Raw genomic sequence first — 16,204 nt, 5'->3', positions numbered from 1 at the left:
TAAACTGGGAACACCATAAACACTTAGCTTTAAAAAAAAAAAAAAAAGTTCGCCTGCAGAGATTTCAGGACGCAGCCCCACAGAGCAGCAGGGGCTGGGTGACCGGGACTCGGCGTGGGGGCCTCTCCCCCTCCCCGCCGTCCCCCGTGCCTGTTTTAGCCTCGGCCGGGTCACATCTCCGCAGCACATCTCCTGCCCTGTGCTTGCGAGTTCCACGCAGAGGCTCCGCTTGCTCTGACGGATGCGCACGTGACCTGCTTTGCATGGCGTCTGGGACCAGGCACAGATTCAAGGCTGCGTGTCCAGAGCTAGCGCCCAGGCTCTCCCCAGACCCAGAGCTCGGGGAACTCGCGACAGACCATGGCAGGACACTCCCGCGTATCCCGAGTTCCCACCTCACGGTCCAGCTCCCACCCATGCGCTGAGCCATCCTGGGGCTGCCCTCAGAGGACAGGACGGGCACGGAGACAGAGGGGGCTCCCCAGACCCTTGCCTGGGCACTGTCGGCCTCCGTGTGTGTGTGGGTTTGGCAGCCACAGACCCAAGCAACCAAGGATCGAAACATCAGGGACAAAACGTGTCTGTGCTGAACACAGACAGACTTTGCTTTCCGTGTCACTTTTCCTTGTCGCCTAAACAACGCAGAGTAACAACTACTTGCACAGTATTCACACTGAATAGGAATAATCTAGAGGTAGCATCAGCAGACTGCGGGTAGCTTCTTGCAAATACCGGGCCACCGTAAAGAAGGGATGCGGGCATCCATGGACCTTGTTAACCAATCGCCCACAGATACTGAGGGTCGACTCTCATTCCTTCTGCCCGGGATCATTCCTCCTCGCTTCCCTTTTGCCTGGCTGATCCCTTTCTACCCGTCAGGACTGTGCTGAGCTGTCACCTCCTCCAGGAAGCCATCCAGATTTCCCCCAGACTGGATTTAAGGGAACCTGCTCAGCACACTCAGTCCTAAGCACCTTGCCCATCGGCATGCACAGGACGTGAGGACATTGCCATTGCCTCTCCCCCTTCTTCTCCTGTCCTCCAGTCAGCTCCCTGTTAACGGCCTGAGAAAGCAGGGGGAGGCAGCCCAAGCACTTGGACCACTGCACCCACGAGGGAGACCCAGACGAAGCTTCTAGCTTTTAGCTTCGGATCAGCCCAGCTCCAGCCACTACAGCTCTATGGGGAATGAACCAGCTGACGCAAGATCTCGCCAGGGATATACTTCCAAATCTGGTTTGAAGACAACAGCAACTGGTGTCCAGAGAAGCCTCAGAGCCGGAGAAACTGGTGTGGGCACATGGGGTTAGGGCCGGCGGGAAGAGCTGCGGCCTGCAGGAAGCCGCCGGCCACCCATGATTTCACAGCTCTGGCCACCCACTGCCCCTCCGCCAATGCTGGCCCCTCACGACCGCCCAGCCCGGGTCACGGCCTGGCCTGCACTCCCCAACCCCCGTCCTGTGCACTGCCAAATGCCCCCCCCAACTCCCATGTAGTGGAAACCACAGATTCCACAACGCTGCAGGCTTAGATGCAGCTCTGGCTGGCAAGACCCGGCGTGGCTGCGGGATGTGACCCACGACGACCCCCGGGCCATTACAATGTCATTATCACCCAATTACTACTCCCATCATGCACCTGGCACCATGACACTTCCTGATGGTTTCAAAAAAAGGACACAGAAACAGGTGGTAACCAAGCCCCGCCCCCGAAGTCTGCCCCACCCACTGTGGTGGAGCGGGTAAAGCCGCCACCTGCACTGCCAGCATCCCATTTGGACGCTGGTTCGAGTCCCGGCTGCTCTACTTCTGATCCAGCTCTCTGCTATGGCCTGGGAAAGCAGTAGAGATGGCCCAAGTCCTTGGGCCCCTGCACCCGCATGAGAGACCTGGAAGAAGCTTCTGGCTCTTGGCTTCAGCCTGGCTCAATCCTGGCTGTTGCGGTCATTTGATGATTGAACCAGCAGATGGAAGGCCTCTCTCCCCCCACTCTGCCTCTCTCTCTCTCTCTCTCTCTCTCTCTGTTTCTCCCTCCCTGTAATTCTGCTTTTCAAATCAACAAATAAATCTTTAAATAAAAGGCAGCCTGAACCTTGTTGAGCAGTCTTTTTGTGTGTGTCAGTTTTTCGCTCTCTCTCCCTCTCCCCCAACCTGCATTTGCCCTTTGCTTTGACTAAACCCCACTTCCCTGCACACCTTCTCCCTCCCCAGGAAGGAAGAGCTGGGAATCAGGCCAGCTGGGGAGCTGCTGCCCACAACAAAGCGACAAATGACAATCACACACCCGGCGAGGGAGGTCGTTACCACGCATCTCCAAAGACGACAGCGGACTGAGGTTCCAGGAACTCTGTCCCCAAACCCCTCTGCACGGGGAACAGACCGCAGGGTGGGGGCACCCTCACCACGCACCCACCCCAGTAAGGACTCGCCCGGTGCAGCTCACAAACACCTGCACGGACGTCTCAAGGCTGAGAGGCCTGGGACGAGCGTGCCACGTTCTCAGGCCCTAGGAAGATGCAAAGGAAACGCAGGAGAGCTCTTAGGACACGCCCACCGCGGCGGCCAAGATGGACAAGCTCACAAGAATGGAGTCAGTGAACCCCCAGGTACCCGTGCCAGGGTTCAGCACCCAGGTCCTGGCTCCAGCTTCTTGCCAGTGCAGGCTCTGGGAGGCAGCAGCTAAGGCTCAAGGGACAGGACTCCTGCCACCCACCCCAGAGGACCTGGCTCCTAGCTCCATCCCTGGGCAGGCCCAGAGCCACTGTGGGCCTTTGGGGAATGAACCAGAGGAGGGGAGCACTCTCTCTGTCTCTCCCCAGCTATCAAACAAACAAACTCTAAAAATTTGAAAATCGTACGTTGATACTCAAACCAAAAACCCCTTCTGCACGTACCATGGACTACAGCAAACAAAACCAAAGCCAGGAACAGATAAACTTAAGATCCAGGCCAGAGGTCACTTACGGGGAGAGGGCGGGGTTGCAGGTTCCTTGAGCTGGGGGTGAGCCCATGTCCTGGTATTTATCCATCTGAGGTTCCAACAAGCAAACAGGGCCAGGCCTGGACCGCTGGCAGCAGGGAGTGAGGGTGACAGTGAGTCTACCCGTGCACCTGAGGTCCTGTGTGGGCTGGGCTGTGGTCCCAGGCTGCACCCAGCTCCTCACTAACCCCAGCTGGACGCCATCATCCCCACCTCTAGCCTCTCTGAACCGTCAGGTGGGAGGACCATAGTGGAGAGGGTCCCCTCCAAATACCTTCCCTGGAACACACGTCAGGCGCCCACTACCGCTGCAGGGAGAGGTGGCAACTTTGAGAGCTCCTGGGGTCCCCCAGGATCCAGCCACCCACCAGGGTCTGCACCCCAGACCCTAATCTCGCCATCCACCCCTCCGTACCACTGCACCTGCTGTTCCCTCCACGCACGTGGCGAACTCCCACACGCCTGTAATTAGCTGGGCTAATTACAGAAACCCACTCCTGGAGGGTCCCTCCATCTCCCCAGAGCCCACAGCGCCTCTGCCTCGGTCCCCAGCCTGTGCCTTCCGCCTGGACTTACGCGTCCTTTCCCCAAATCAGCTGCTGCGGGCCTGCAGCCAGGGCACGCTCCAGGCTCGGACGCGAGGCTGGCAGGGAAGCGCGCCCCACCCCCCCACACCCCTACCCCACCCCCCCCCGCCCCGCAGCTGTGCTGACTTAAGGCTGTGCCCTGAGTGGGCTACGCAGCCACGGCTGGCCCCAAACCGCGTGCAGATGTTGGAACTCTGTTGTCGGGAGGTCCTGGGGGTCCTGGGGGCCCTGGGGACCCTCAAAGGGGGTTCTCGTGGGAGAGCTGATAATCATTTGAGCTCAAGCTCAGCCTATGTGCTCTCTCTCTGTTTCCTGGTTCACCAGGTGCGCGTGCCTCTGCGTCCCCCCTAGCACTGGATAACAGGCCGCCCCATCCTGTAACTGAGCTGGAATCCACCTCTTCTCCTCCCAGGTATCTTAAGAAACAGAAGGCCCCACCCACCCCGCCCTGTCCCCCCAGGGCTGCTCCAGGTGGGAGGGGGGGGTCCTCTGAGTCCTCACTGCCCAGCCTCAGAGCACCTGGGCAGAGGCCCAGAGCAGGACGCCACATCCTAAGCGAGGCAGCGCAGCTGCACCAGGCCCCACCATGGGGGGAGCTGAGCCAAGGCTGGGGAGAGGGGCTCAGGGGACCAAGCCCGCGCCAGCTGCCTGGGGCCTGCAGGGACACAGCCGAGGCTCCCGCTCCTTGTGGGCAGTGCATGCTAAGAGATCTGGAGGGCAAGTGGCGCCCAGGGTGGATCCCAGTTGTCCCCGTCCCCCACGGTTCAAGTAGCACAGATTAAATACGCTGAGTCCTCTCCCTGGGTCGTGTGAGTGGGAACAGTGGGCGGTGCTGGGGCCCCTGGGCTGCCGTACTGCTTAGCCACCTCCTCACAGTGACCTCAGGGAGGAGCCAGTGGCCTGGCAGCCAGAGCCCCGGCAGGTGCGGGGGGGATGCTTAGAGATCAGGTTCCCCTCCCGGTGGGGTGCAAACCCATATCTGCCAACCAGTGTGCCGTTCCCTGAGGCCACCACGTGTGCACCGGCTCCACCCGGCAGCTCAGCCTGGGCACCGCCAGGGAGGCCTCCAGCAGCCAGGCACCACTAGGTGCACCCCCTATCTCCCGCCCCCCCCCAACCCGCACCTTCCATGAGCCTGGGTGCAGGCACGGCCCACACTCTCCTGTCTCCACGCCCACTCAGGGCACCCTGTGGGTTCCCAACGGCGGCAGCCTGGTGTCTGGGGACTGTCCAAGTCCAAGTTCATAGCTCCCTCCTCCTAACAGAGAGCGATCTGCCTGCCCCCAGGGAGGCTGGACCAGCTCTGCCACTGCTGCGCCTGCCCCACTAGGAAATCCCTTTTCTGGACATCAGAACCATTTCCGTCCCTCTCCGCCCTCCTCCCGTCTCCTCGATTGGAATGGGGCAGGACATGGCCCCAAGCCTCCCCCGCACCCTGGACTGAGGCACTGAACTCCTCAGGGCCTCGGAGTCCTGGGTCCTCAGCCCGCAGGGGCAGCACAGCCTGGTGAACGCGCGTCCACCTTGAATGTGTATCCCATCCCACGGCAGGGGGCAAGGTCCTGGCTTCCCCTCCGCAGCCCCCGGCTTCCCCAGCAGCAGAATGGGGGTTGGATTGACAGCGCCACAGCCTGTGCAGCAGGGCCCTGCACCCAGCCCCTACAGGGCAGCGACCCTCACCCTCGGCGCCACCCCTCGGCTGGTCTCGTGCACCCTGCTCCACGAGGGCGGCTGTTCCTCCTGGGAGGGGAACCCAATCCCCAAACCCCCACACACACACCTGCCAAGGCTCTAACTGCCAGGCCACTGGCTCCTCCTGGGGTCACCGGGCCATCCCTGCAGTGTGGCCACCCCAGCACCGCTCCACGTGCTCCCTCTCAGACAACTCCAAGGCCCCTGGCAGGCAGACGCTGTCCCGGTGTCTGGCAGTGGTGAATAGCTCAGCTTTCCCTCCCCAAGGAGAGGGTCTCAGAGGCAGATCCGCAGAGGGCCAGCAATAGCAAAATGCAACTCAGGGGGCCAGCACCAGGGAATAATGAGTAAAGCTACCACCTGTGGCGCCAGCATCCCATACGGGCGCTGGTTCGAGTCCCAGCTGCTCCACTTCCAATCCAGCTCTCTGCTATGGCCTGGGAAAGCAGTAGAAGATGGCCCAAGTCCTTGGGCTCCTGCACCCACATGGGAGACCCAGAAGAAACTCCCGGCTTCTGGCTTCAGATCGGCTCAGCTCCGGCCGTTGCGGCCAATTGGGGAGTGAATTAGCAGATGGAAGACCTCTCTCTGTCTCTGCCTCTCTGTAACTCTGCCTTTCAAATACAGCAGTAAGTATTTTTTAAAAAAATGCAACTCAGAAGGGAGAGAGATTTCACGGTGGCCATGTGACAGGTCCCCAAGCCCCGTCACAGTGTGTCCGTCCCATCTTTCCACCCCAGCAGTGGCCCCTGGTGCCACTCCCCGCATGTCACCCCAGGGGGTCCGAGCATCCAAGCGCCTCCATTGACTGCAGGGACGGCTCATCACGTGTCCCTGCAGGCTCCCCTCCTCCACTGTCTGGGCCAGGGGAAGCACAGCCACCTCCAATGCAGCCTCTGGTCCCACGTGTGTCCTCGGATCACCCCACTGTCCAGGAACAGCCCTGCACGGGACACCCGGCTGAAGCCGGGGCCCTCCCCCAAGCCCACAGCAGTCTCACTTTACCAACAGGGAAACCGACACGCTCAGGTGTTAAAGGAGCAGCCCGAGCAGCAGACACGCATCCACACCTGTGTCCCCACATCCCCACGAACAGCACTCACCTGCGACCCCAAGTCGCCAGAGAGCCCGCAGAGCGACTGACTGGCGGAGCCGCGAATCAAGGAGTTCCCAGAAGGTCAAGCTCACAGGCTGCAAAGGACTGGAAAGTTCTATCTCAGTAAAGATGCTCTTTTTTTTTTTTCTTTTTTTACAGGCAGAGTGGACAGTGAGAGACAGAGACAGAGAGAAAGGTCTTCCTTTGCCATTGGTTCGCCCTCCAATGGCCGCCGCGGCCGGTGCACTGTGGCCGGGGCACCGCGCTGATCCGACGGCAGGAGCCAGGTGCTTCTCCTGGTCTCCCATGGGGTGCAGGGCCCAAGCACTTGGGCCATCCTCCATTGCACTCCCGGGCCACAGCAGAGAGCTGGACTAGAAGAGGGGCAACTGGGACAGAATCCAGCGCCCCGACCGGGACTAGAACCTGGTGTGCCGGCACCTCAAGGCGGAGGATTAGCCTAGTGAGCTGTGGTGCCGGCCAAGATGCTCTTTAAAAGTTGTCCGCTGAACCCCTGAGGGGGGCAGGAGCCTGCTGGAGCACGGCTGGGAGGCTGCCCTGAGCGCCTCCTTGAATCCTCTCGGGGCGAGGAGCTCACCCCTGTGCACGACTGAGGCGACATTTGCAAACCGCTCAGCTGGCTTCCCGTCTCTTGGTCTTTCACAGAAATGCAATCCTATCTCCGTGCACTCAGGAGCGGCAGCTTCTGCTTGGCGTGGCCATGGGGTGCACCCATTCTGCAGCAGACCTCGCACCTCAGTCCTTTCTGTGGCTGAATAACACGCTACGAGTGGGACAACCCATCAACGGACGGATACTCGAGCTGCGCCCACTTTGGGCTCTTGCCACAGATAGTCATGCCCGACTTTTTGCGAGGACACATGTGCTGTGACAGAGGAAAGAAAACTCTCCCTGTTTAACGACTTCGGGGACGGCCAGGCTCTCGTCCAAAGCACACAGGTTGTGATCTCTCTGCGTGTTCCCCTGCACTTGCTGCTGTCTCGGACTGCGACATGCCGCTGGGTGTGAAGCACTGTCCCCGTGGCTTCAATTCGCATCTCGCCACTCAGGACGGGCTGCGTCTTCTCGATGCTTCTCCACGCCTATCGGCCACGGGTGTGTCTTGTTGGAAGCAGACGTTGGTTCGAGTCCATTTTTCCATCAGGTTGTCTTTTTTATTGTTATTGTTCTGCCCACTGCTACGTAGCACGTGGGCTTCTATTATCAATCGTAAGCGTGCTCTCCGTATTCTGCACACGCATGGCTGGTCCCAGCTGCCGGATTTAAACGGTTCCTCCCTTCCGGTCAGCTCTCCTTCCACGCTCACCACAGCATTCCTGGGAGCAGGACAGCTGTAACTGTGACGCAGGACCATTTATCGGTTTTCCTTCTGTTGCTCCTGTCTTCTGGTGTCGCCAAGCGCAAGCTCCTGACGACCTCACTCCTATGTCTTCCCATCAAGGATTCTACTGTCCGTACTTCTCACCCTCGCGGTTACAGGGTGAGCTCATTTCTCGGTGTATGGTCTGAAAAAGGGTCCAAGTCCATTCTTCGGGGGTGGACACCCAAGGGTCCCAGCCCTCTTTTGTGGACAGGTGGTTCTTCCCCCACGCGCACCGTCTCGGCCCCTGGCCAAGCACAGCTGGCCCTCGGTGCACGGGTTTATTTCTGCATTCTCAATCCTGCATCACCGAGCTACATCTTCCCTGGCCTCAGTTATCGTGGCTTTGCAGGAGTTTTGAAATCAGGAGATGGGAGAGCACCGGGCTGGCTTCTCTTCCGCAGGATGGTTTTGCCTCCAGGATCCCCGAGACCCCACGTAGGAGCAGCTTGTCACCCTGGGCCTGAAGGCGGGATTTTATCCACGGAGCCTTTTTTTAAGATTTTTTATTTATTTATTTGAAAGTCAGAGTTACACAGAGAGAGAAGGAGAGAGAGAGAGAGAGGTCTTCCATCTGGTGGTTCACTCACCAACTGGCCACAATGGCTGGAGCTGGGATGATCCGAAGCCAGGAGCCTCCTCTGGGTCTCCCATGTGGGTGCAGGGGCCCAAGCCACGGAGCCTTTAACCTCTGGATGTCCTTCACCACAAGGCAAGAGTTCAGCCACAGAAACCGTGTGAAACCTGGTCACAGGCAACCATTCTGTGTGGGGACTCATTCACGGACTGACAGCTCACAGGATGGCTCCTCCCCCTGCCCCCCCACCTGCTGTGAATGCCTACAATACCAGACCCCCCCCGCCCCACTCCAGTGTGGGGCTGGGAACCTACCCAGGGCCAAGACACTGCCAGTGGCTGCGAAATCAACAGGGCAGGAAATTGACTCCCAGGGCACTGCAGGAACGGCCTCGCCCACCCAGACACCAAGTCCACGGACTGTTCACTGCCAAGGACCCAACAATCAGTCACGGAAACTCCTCAGCTCCATTTCCTGAAAGGCCCAGAGGACCCAGACCCCAGCATCTGGTCCCTGGGCCCCCTCCTGACCCCTCCATGCCGCTGGGATCCTGGAGATGCCCACTGCACGGGGCCGCCACCAGGCTCTCAGCCCTCCCAGCCTCGGCCGTGCTGCCACGGCGGCTGCACCCCTCTCCCCTCCCCCAAAGACTGGCTGACCCCTTCCTTATCCTCCCAGGGCAGGGGCTCAAAAGAAGCCTTAACGAAGCCCATCACCCTTTCCACGGACCCCTCCCCCCCGCACTCCGTGGCCCCTGCCGCCTGCGACACAGACCTTCCTCTGCAGACCTGCAACGCCATGTCCCACGCGGCTCCACTGCTCCCGAGACTCCTGGCGCTGTTCCAGGCCAAGCCGCACCTCTGTACCCGGCCCGTCAGCCCGGACAGGCACACAGTAGGACAGCAGGGAGCTTGAACTATGACTCTGGCCACGACTCCCTGGCCTGAGCCTGGGGTACGTCCCTGCTCACAAGCCCTCCTTTCTCTGCAGAGCAAGCAAGAAACGCACTGGCGGCCTCCAAGGCATGTGGTGGGCGGAGGCCACTCACTGCTAACGGGACGCACCTGCGCAGGAATCCCACGGGCAGCCTGGAGGGGAGGAAGCGGCCCCATGGGAACCAGCTGGCAATGCCAAGGGCGGCGGAGACGGTGGCATTCAGTGGCTGTGGCGCCCATGAGCTGGTGTCCAGGGAAACTCGGCCCCCAGGCAGATGACCTGGGCTCTCCGGTCGGTGCCTGACATCCTCAATCAGCTGATCCAATTAGAAATGCAATTAGAAGGTAAGTTCATTTCGCTGCCCAACAAAACCCTTGAAATCCAGAGCAGGCATGGAGCCTCGTGGTTAAACCACACCGGGGTCCCCGAGTTTGCTTTCCAGCCCCCGCTCCCGCTAACGCGAGACCCTGGCAGGCAGCAGCCATGGCTCAGGCATGCGCGAGTCCCCAGCTCCTGGTTTCAGCTCTAGAACAGCCTGGGCCGTGGCCATCATTTAGAGAGCGCACCAGCAGGTGGGGGAGGGGTGTGTGTGTGCCTGTGTCAAATAAACAGATGCTTTACATTTTGAAATCTGCATTTTTTTTTTTTTTACAATATGCACAGCCATGAACTTGTTGAGGGACTCTGCATGTCTGCACATTCATGGCCTCAAACGTTCTGGCACCAAAATGAACTTCTCTTGCAATCCCATTTCCCCAGCCACCTCCTGAAGTGCACACCTGTCTCCTCTTACAGCGACAGGAGCCGGTTCTGTCACGTGCGTCGAGCGCTGTGCTGACACCCACGAGGTGGACGCACGAGGTGGACGCACGGCGGGTGAACGGGTGCATCCTGACCGCACTGCGGGGCCCCCGTGCCCGGCCTGTGTGAGGACAGGCGGAGGGAGGCCAGGCTGCACTAAGCGTTTACTTCATCAAGGCTGGGGGCGGGGCGGGGGGGGCAGACCCAGACGGAGCACATGCGCTCAGTGAGGAGACGGTGACCCCTCCCTCGTCACCTTAACTGGGCAGAGAGCCTGGCCCTGGTTCCCAGGACTGCGTCCTGCAGCACAGCCAGGGCAGGAACGTGGCGAAGGACACACCAAGCCCTCGGCCCTGGGGCATGGGAGATTCCAATATAAACCGCCGGCCAGCACGCAAAGTGGCCGCGTCCGGGACGCACCAGGGGCGTGGGGCGAGCTACCTGGCGGCTTCCTGCCAAAGTCAAGGACAGGCAGAGTGAAGGCAGCCAGAACCCCCAGCCCCCAGCTGCCAGGGCCGACCGGCGGCCACCGAGCAGGTTCCGGCCCCGCAGTGGGGCCCATCAGCCGGCTCTGTGACACTCGCCAAAGTCACCCGCAGGCTCCCTGCAAAAAATATGGGAGCTGCAAGGTCTTGATTTTTAAAACCATGTGAAGCCTGGACAGCCTCAGCCTCAGCCAGACAGTGCGCCCTGCCTGACACCCGGATTATAAAATAGGAAGACATGACAAAATGCTCGCTGCACGCATGATGCATCAGTGCCTCAATGGAGCGCCGAGCAGGCAGAGACATGGCCACTGTACTCCTCACCCCGGGACAGGCTGGGCCAGGTGGGCTGCACATTCAGACGGCTGCCACGGACCTGCTCCACAGGGGCCAGCGCTCACAGGGGCCCCAGCACAGGCCAATGTCACGCGGCTGGGGAGTGGGCCAGCAGGTGCGAGTTTGTCTAGTGCCTTGTAATTTCTAGGGAGGCCATCCCAGGCCTCCACACCCAGCTCTCACGGCCAAGGTCAGTTTTCAATTGATTCCTAAACATCTGGGATATGGAGTGTGGGGGGCATTGGTGGGACGGGTGAGCCACACTCTGGGGCTGGGCAGGCTCCGGGGGGCTCTGTCCAGACCTCCCAGACCTACCCTCCAGCAGGCACGTCCGACAGCCACTCCAGGAACCTATCTACCAAGCACAAACATCACACGGATGTAGAAAGCCTTGACAGTGACCAGATACGTAACAGTACCCAGTGCACCACCTGGGAGATTCCCGGTGCACCAGCTCGGATATTCCCCAGCCACCGAAAATGCTGCTGCCAGGTAGTGTTCCCGCTGGGCTTCACACATGCCTGGCACCAAGACAAGGTCACGTGTGTGGAGCAGATGCTACCCAGCAGGGGGCACAATACCCTCATCAGGGGACAGCGCATGGGCGGGGAGCTGCTCACCCCGGAATCCTGCCCGGCCAGGAAGGAAGTGGCTCCTGGAACCAGTAAGCACTGCGTGGAGGCAGCGGTGGCGGGGCATGGAGGGACAGTGCCGAGGGACCCCTTTCCCAGCTGCCCACACACCTCCTGCCAGTCCCCCTTCCAGCAACCCGACAGGAGGCTGCGGGACTCAAGCTGGTGACACAGGGCACCTGTCCAAGGCACGGACATGGAGAGAGGCCGCAGACAGTGGGTCCGACCTCAGGGGGGTTCCTTAGAATTCGGTGTGATTTATGCAAGGGGGCCACCACCCCTCTAAGTCACACATTTTCTGCCCCCGGAAGTCCCCAGAGCGCACCCGGCCCCATGCCCTGGGCAGCCGCTGACCCACCTCCCTCCCCATCTCTCATCCTGTGATTCACCTTTGAGAACTTCTGTGTCCACAGGCTTGGGGGCCTGGCTTTGTTAACCCAGCACTGCGCGTCCGGGCGGCACCCGACCCCGTGTGTGTCTGTCGCCATGCCTTCCCGGGGCCAAGCAGTAGTTCTTTGTCCGTCCATCCACACCCATTTAACTGCTCCCCAGGCCAAGGGCAGCACCAGGCCCCTGGCGCCCACTGGGACCTGGGCACTCCCAGGCCGCACCAGCTCAGCCCATCCCTGCTGCACTCGGCACCAGCCACCCTCAGCGCTGCTCCCTCACTCCTGTCCCTACGTTTATCCTGAAAAGTCAGGTCCTATTTTGTGACATTCCCCCTTGAAATGTGAAAATAGCGCCACTCGTCCTGGAGAGAAAACAGCAAATGAGCCCTTGCAAACAAAGCAGCGCCCGGCCGCACGCTCCTCACGACCGCCAGTGCCTGAGATAGGCCCCGAGAACAGAGCAGTGGCAGCAACAGAGCCTTGCTCCCTCCCGCACTCGGGGTAACGAAGCCTCACCCCAGGCCCCCACGCCTCCGGAAGCAGACAGACAGATGCTCATGGCTGCCACCCAAGGTGAGGGTGCGGCCCCCACTCCTGAGCCCCCCCCCCCCCGCCAGCTCCAGATTCGCACAATTGGAGACCTGGAAGCTTCCCAAGGCCACACTGGGGAACCCTCCCCCAGCGCCCCCTAATGGATCCTTTCACAGAGAGCTACGATGCTCCAAGGTGCGTGGGCCAGAAACGCCATTCTGGAAACACAGGGCGCACCTGCACCTCGGCTCTGACTTTCCAGTCCTTCAAGGCGGGGCCACGTCTTATTCCCATCTGTCACCCCAAGGTCTGGCTCACTGCTGTGTATACAGCAGGCACTCGTGAAATGCATAATCAGTGACTCACAGGATACACAAGCTGGTAAGAGAAGGCAGTTTTTTTTTTTTTTTTAGATTTGTTTACTTATTTGAAAGTCAGAGAGAGAGTGAACGAGCTTCCATCTGCTGGTTCACTCTCCAGCTGGCTGCAGAGGCCAGGGGCCAGGAGCTTTACCCAGGTTTCCCACGTGGGTGCAGGGGCCAAGCACTTGGGCCATCTTCTACTACTTTCCCAGGTGCATTAGCAGGGAGCTGGATGGGAAGTGGAGCTGCCAGGACCTGAACCTGTACCCATATGGGATGCCGGCATCGCAAGTGGAGGCTTAACCAGCTAACCCACGGCGCCAGCCCCAAGAAGACAGACTATTAAACAATGGATCTGAAAACCACCCAGACCACGGGATGGGGCGGCTTTAGAAAGGAACGGGTCTTGATTGACAGGTGAGGAGAATCTTTGCACAGGGTGCTTTCCACATGGGCTGGTGGTCAAAGGGGAAACGCTTTTCTAAAAGGCACGGGAGGGGGACGGACAAGTCCAGGCGTTCCTCTAGTTCCTGCGGAAGCAGGCAGAAGCCCATGCCTGTGGAGGTTCTGTTGCTGGGGAGGAGGCTCCCTGAACACCACCCCCAAAGTGTGCACTGGGTCCTGCAAGCAATAGGGAGCCCCTGAACACTCTTGAGCAAGGGCAGCCTGCTGAGTCCGAGCTCCAGCCAGACTCCCCTGGCAGCAGGGGTAGAGGTGTAGCGGGGGTAAACTGGAGGCAGGAGGGTGTCCCCACCTGCTGCGATGTCTACAGCTGCTAGACCCTCCCGCCCCCTCCCCTCACCCTGGCGCAGGCCAAATGCACCACTCCCTGGATCACTCCGCTGGCCTCCCGGCGGGTCCGGCAGCTCGTCTGGCCCCAACCGGTCCAGCAGCACGAGCAGCTTCGTCAACAGGGTCACACCAAGTCACCCTGGCCCCCACAGACCCTCCCAAGGCTCTGTGGACGTGGAGGCCAAAAGCCATCTCCTCCCTCTCTTTCTTGAGGCCTTGGGCCCAGCCCTGCCCCTCTCCACCAGGCCCCTTGCTCAGTGCATTCGTGTGTACCCTACGATTCCAGGCCACAGGGCACCTGCCCACACCACGTGTGCCCTGGCTGTCTCGGCTCTGCTCTGTGACATCAGCTCGGCGATCTGTTCATCTCGCGGTGTCCCCAGGAGACAGCCAGCTCGCCGCAGGCAGGGCAGTCCTAGGTCCCTCAACCCCACCAGCAGGCTCCGGCCCAGCCGCTCTGCCCCAAAGATGCAGGTGCCACGTGCAGAACGCCCACTCCCAAGCTCACGGCAAAGGGAAGCCTTGAGAGCTGGCCCTGCCACATGGCCACAGCCTGTCTGTCCACAGCCAGAAGCCTCCCCCAGAGCTGCTCCTAGGGCGCGGCCCCCCCAGAGCCCTGCAGGTACCGCCCCACCTGGGAGGCCCTCGCTGGGGTGACCACCTGCCATCGAGGAGGGAGGTATCCCAAGCCGGCCACGCAGCAGCGGCGGGAAGCAACGCATGGCAGATGCACCGAACCGAAGGCCGCGTCATTAATATTCATGACAGCTTCGCCAACCGCCAGTCCGGCCACCCCAGGGGGGACTAGGGAGGGATGTGAAAAATGGGCTCATTAAGACGTTAAATAATTCAACGCCAAGCTCTCTGCTCACTGGGGCGGCAGCACCAGCGCCTGCCCAATATGGCGCTCCTCTATGGGACAGCACGGGGGTGGGGATGGGTGGCCCAGGCAGCCACGGGAGGGGGAAACAGTGCGTTCAGCAGGGTGGGAGGCAGCCACTGCACCCTGTGATCCCCACTCTTCCCAACAGGCCCACAGGTACATGCAGCCTACCACATGGAGCAGGGGCAGCCGTGTCTGGGTGGCTTGACTTGGGAGTCTGAGTGTATTTGATGCTTTCTCCATCCCAGTCGCCTGAGGCAGGGCAAGTCCTCACGGACAAACGCCACACGTAGCCCAGGTCCAGGGAACCGGGGACTGCGCAGCTATTGGGCCCAGGCGCTCCCCTCCCCGACATGCTCCTGTTGGGAAATAATTTGTAACCTGCAAGCAGGTTCATGCCGGAGCCCAGTGTAAAATCTATTAAACCTAGAGTTGGCAAACCAGATGGCTACTGGAGCCCGAGTCACAGGAACGAGGAAGCCCAGCCAGGGGACGCCAGGGGCACCCTGGACAGCAGCCACCCACCTCCAAACACTCGGGGCTGCCCAGCTCCAGAAGCCGGCTTCAGACTCAGAAAACAGCCAAGACAGCAGTGGCCTGTGACCAGCGCTTCCAGGCCGACCCGAGTGCCGCAGGATTGCCCCTGCCCCGGCCCAACTTCCAACCTCACTCCGGCTGCTCAGCCCCCACCCCTGCGAGCCCCCCTCAGAGGGGCTTCTCCTGCTCTGCGGCCATCAGCTGCCATGGCCTCTGAGTGCCCAGGGAGGCCGAGGCCCAACTCAGTACTCACTGAATTCGGTGATAAATTCATCATCAGACCCATTTTTCTGGGCAAAGGCCGGACCGGCCTCATGGCAGCGGCTGGCCACTGCTCTGGCTTATCAATGACCATGGGGGCGTGGCCCTAAGCCCCACCCCCCTCAACGGCTCACACTGGGAGGGGACATGTGCCCTGCCTGCTGGGACACCCCCCCCCGCAATGGCCAGCTGAACACTCCCCAGGTCTGCCTGCATCAGGATCCACACGGATGGGGTGCGCCTGCCAAGCTCCTGTTCTATGAATAGCAAGCCACGCGGGAAGCCTGCATGGAGAGCGAGGCCGCCCCTTTCTCCAGCCGGCTGCATGGGCAGCTCGCCTGATCCTCGTGGTCAGGGAGAGGACGCTGAAGAGGCAGGGGTCCCTGGGAAGTGTGGAGGCACCTCTGCCTCAGGCCACAGCTCAGAAGCACCCCCGGGTCCAGCCACGAGAAGGCCTGGATCCTAGGTGTCAGTCAGGGGAGTTGGGAGTGGAGATGGCTTCTGCCCTAAGGGTGCTGGCCCAGCCCCGGGTCACCCCGGAGGAGTGCCCAGAGGGTCCTCCCTGAGAGTGGGCACAGGATCGCTGCCCTGCCCGCTCCTGGCTGCCTGCTGGCCCACGAGCCCTCTGGTTCCAGCAGAAGGAAGGTGTTCCATCCCTTCCCCGGACAGGTCCAGGACCCCGAGGGAGGAGGGGCAGGGGAGGCCGTGTCCACACCTTGGGAGGAACTCAAGAGCCTGCCAGCAAGGCCACGCAGAGCCTCACCCTGGCTCACGCCTGCCCCTGCCAGCTGAGGAAGCTGTGCTTCCAGGGCCCAGGCAGCTCCCAAAACTCGGGGCTCCCCAGGCCTCTAGGAGCACGAGCCGGAATGTGCTGAGGGCCCCCACCCCCAGCCAGCACAGTGTCATGAGCACCCCCGTGGGGGCCGCATCTGGCCCTATCAATCAAT

At 60.9% G+C, this 16,204-nt stretch overlaps 1 protein-coding gene and 1 long non-coding RNA gene across 3 annotated transcripts in view; both read right to left on the bottom strand.

Moving 5' to 3' along the window:
• Positions 1-16,204, bottom strand: part of IQSEC1 (IQ motif and Sec7 domain ArfGEF 1) — a 297,408-nt gene that overhangs the window by 232,122 nt on the left and 49,082 nt on the right. The window lies entirely within an intron of this gene.
• LOC149124410 (uncharacterized) lies at positions 6,627-9,782 on the bottom strand. The gene is made up of 3 exons (XR_016214996.1): positions 9,087-9,782; positions 8,627-8,738; positions 6,627-8,479 (listed from the first exon to the last, which is right to left on the bottom strand). It is a non-coding gene; the product is annotated as an uncharacterized LOC149124410 (long non-coding RNA).

This window comes from Oryctolagus cuniculus, chromosome 10 (genome assembly GCF_051225735.1).
Source record: "Oryctolagus cuniculus isolate XC-2025 breed Fujian yellow rabbit chromosome 10, ASM5122573v1, whole genome shotgun sequence".
NCBI lineage: Eukaryota > Metazoa > Chordata > Mammalia > Lagomorpha > Leporidae > Oryctolagus > Oryctolagus cuniculus.
The sequence above is the reverse complement of the archived record's forward strand: the minus strand, read 5'-3'. Positions and strand labels throughout refer to the sequence as shown.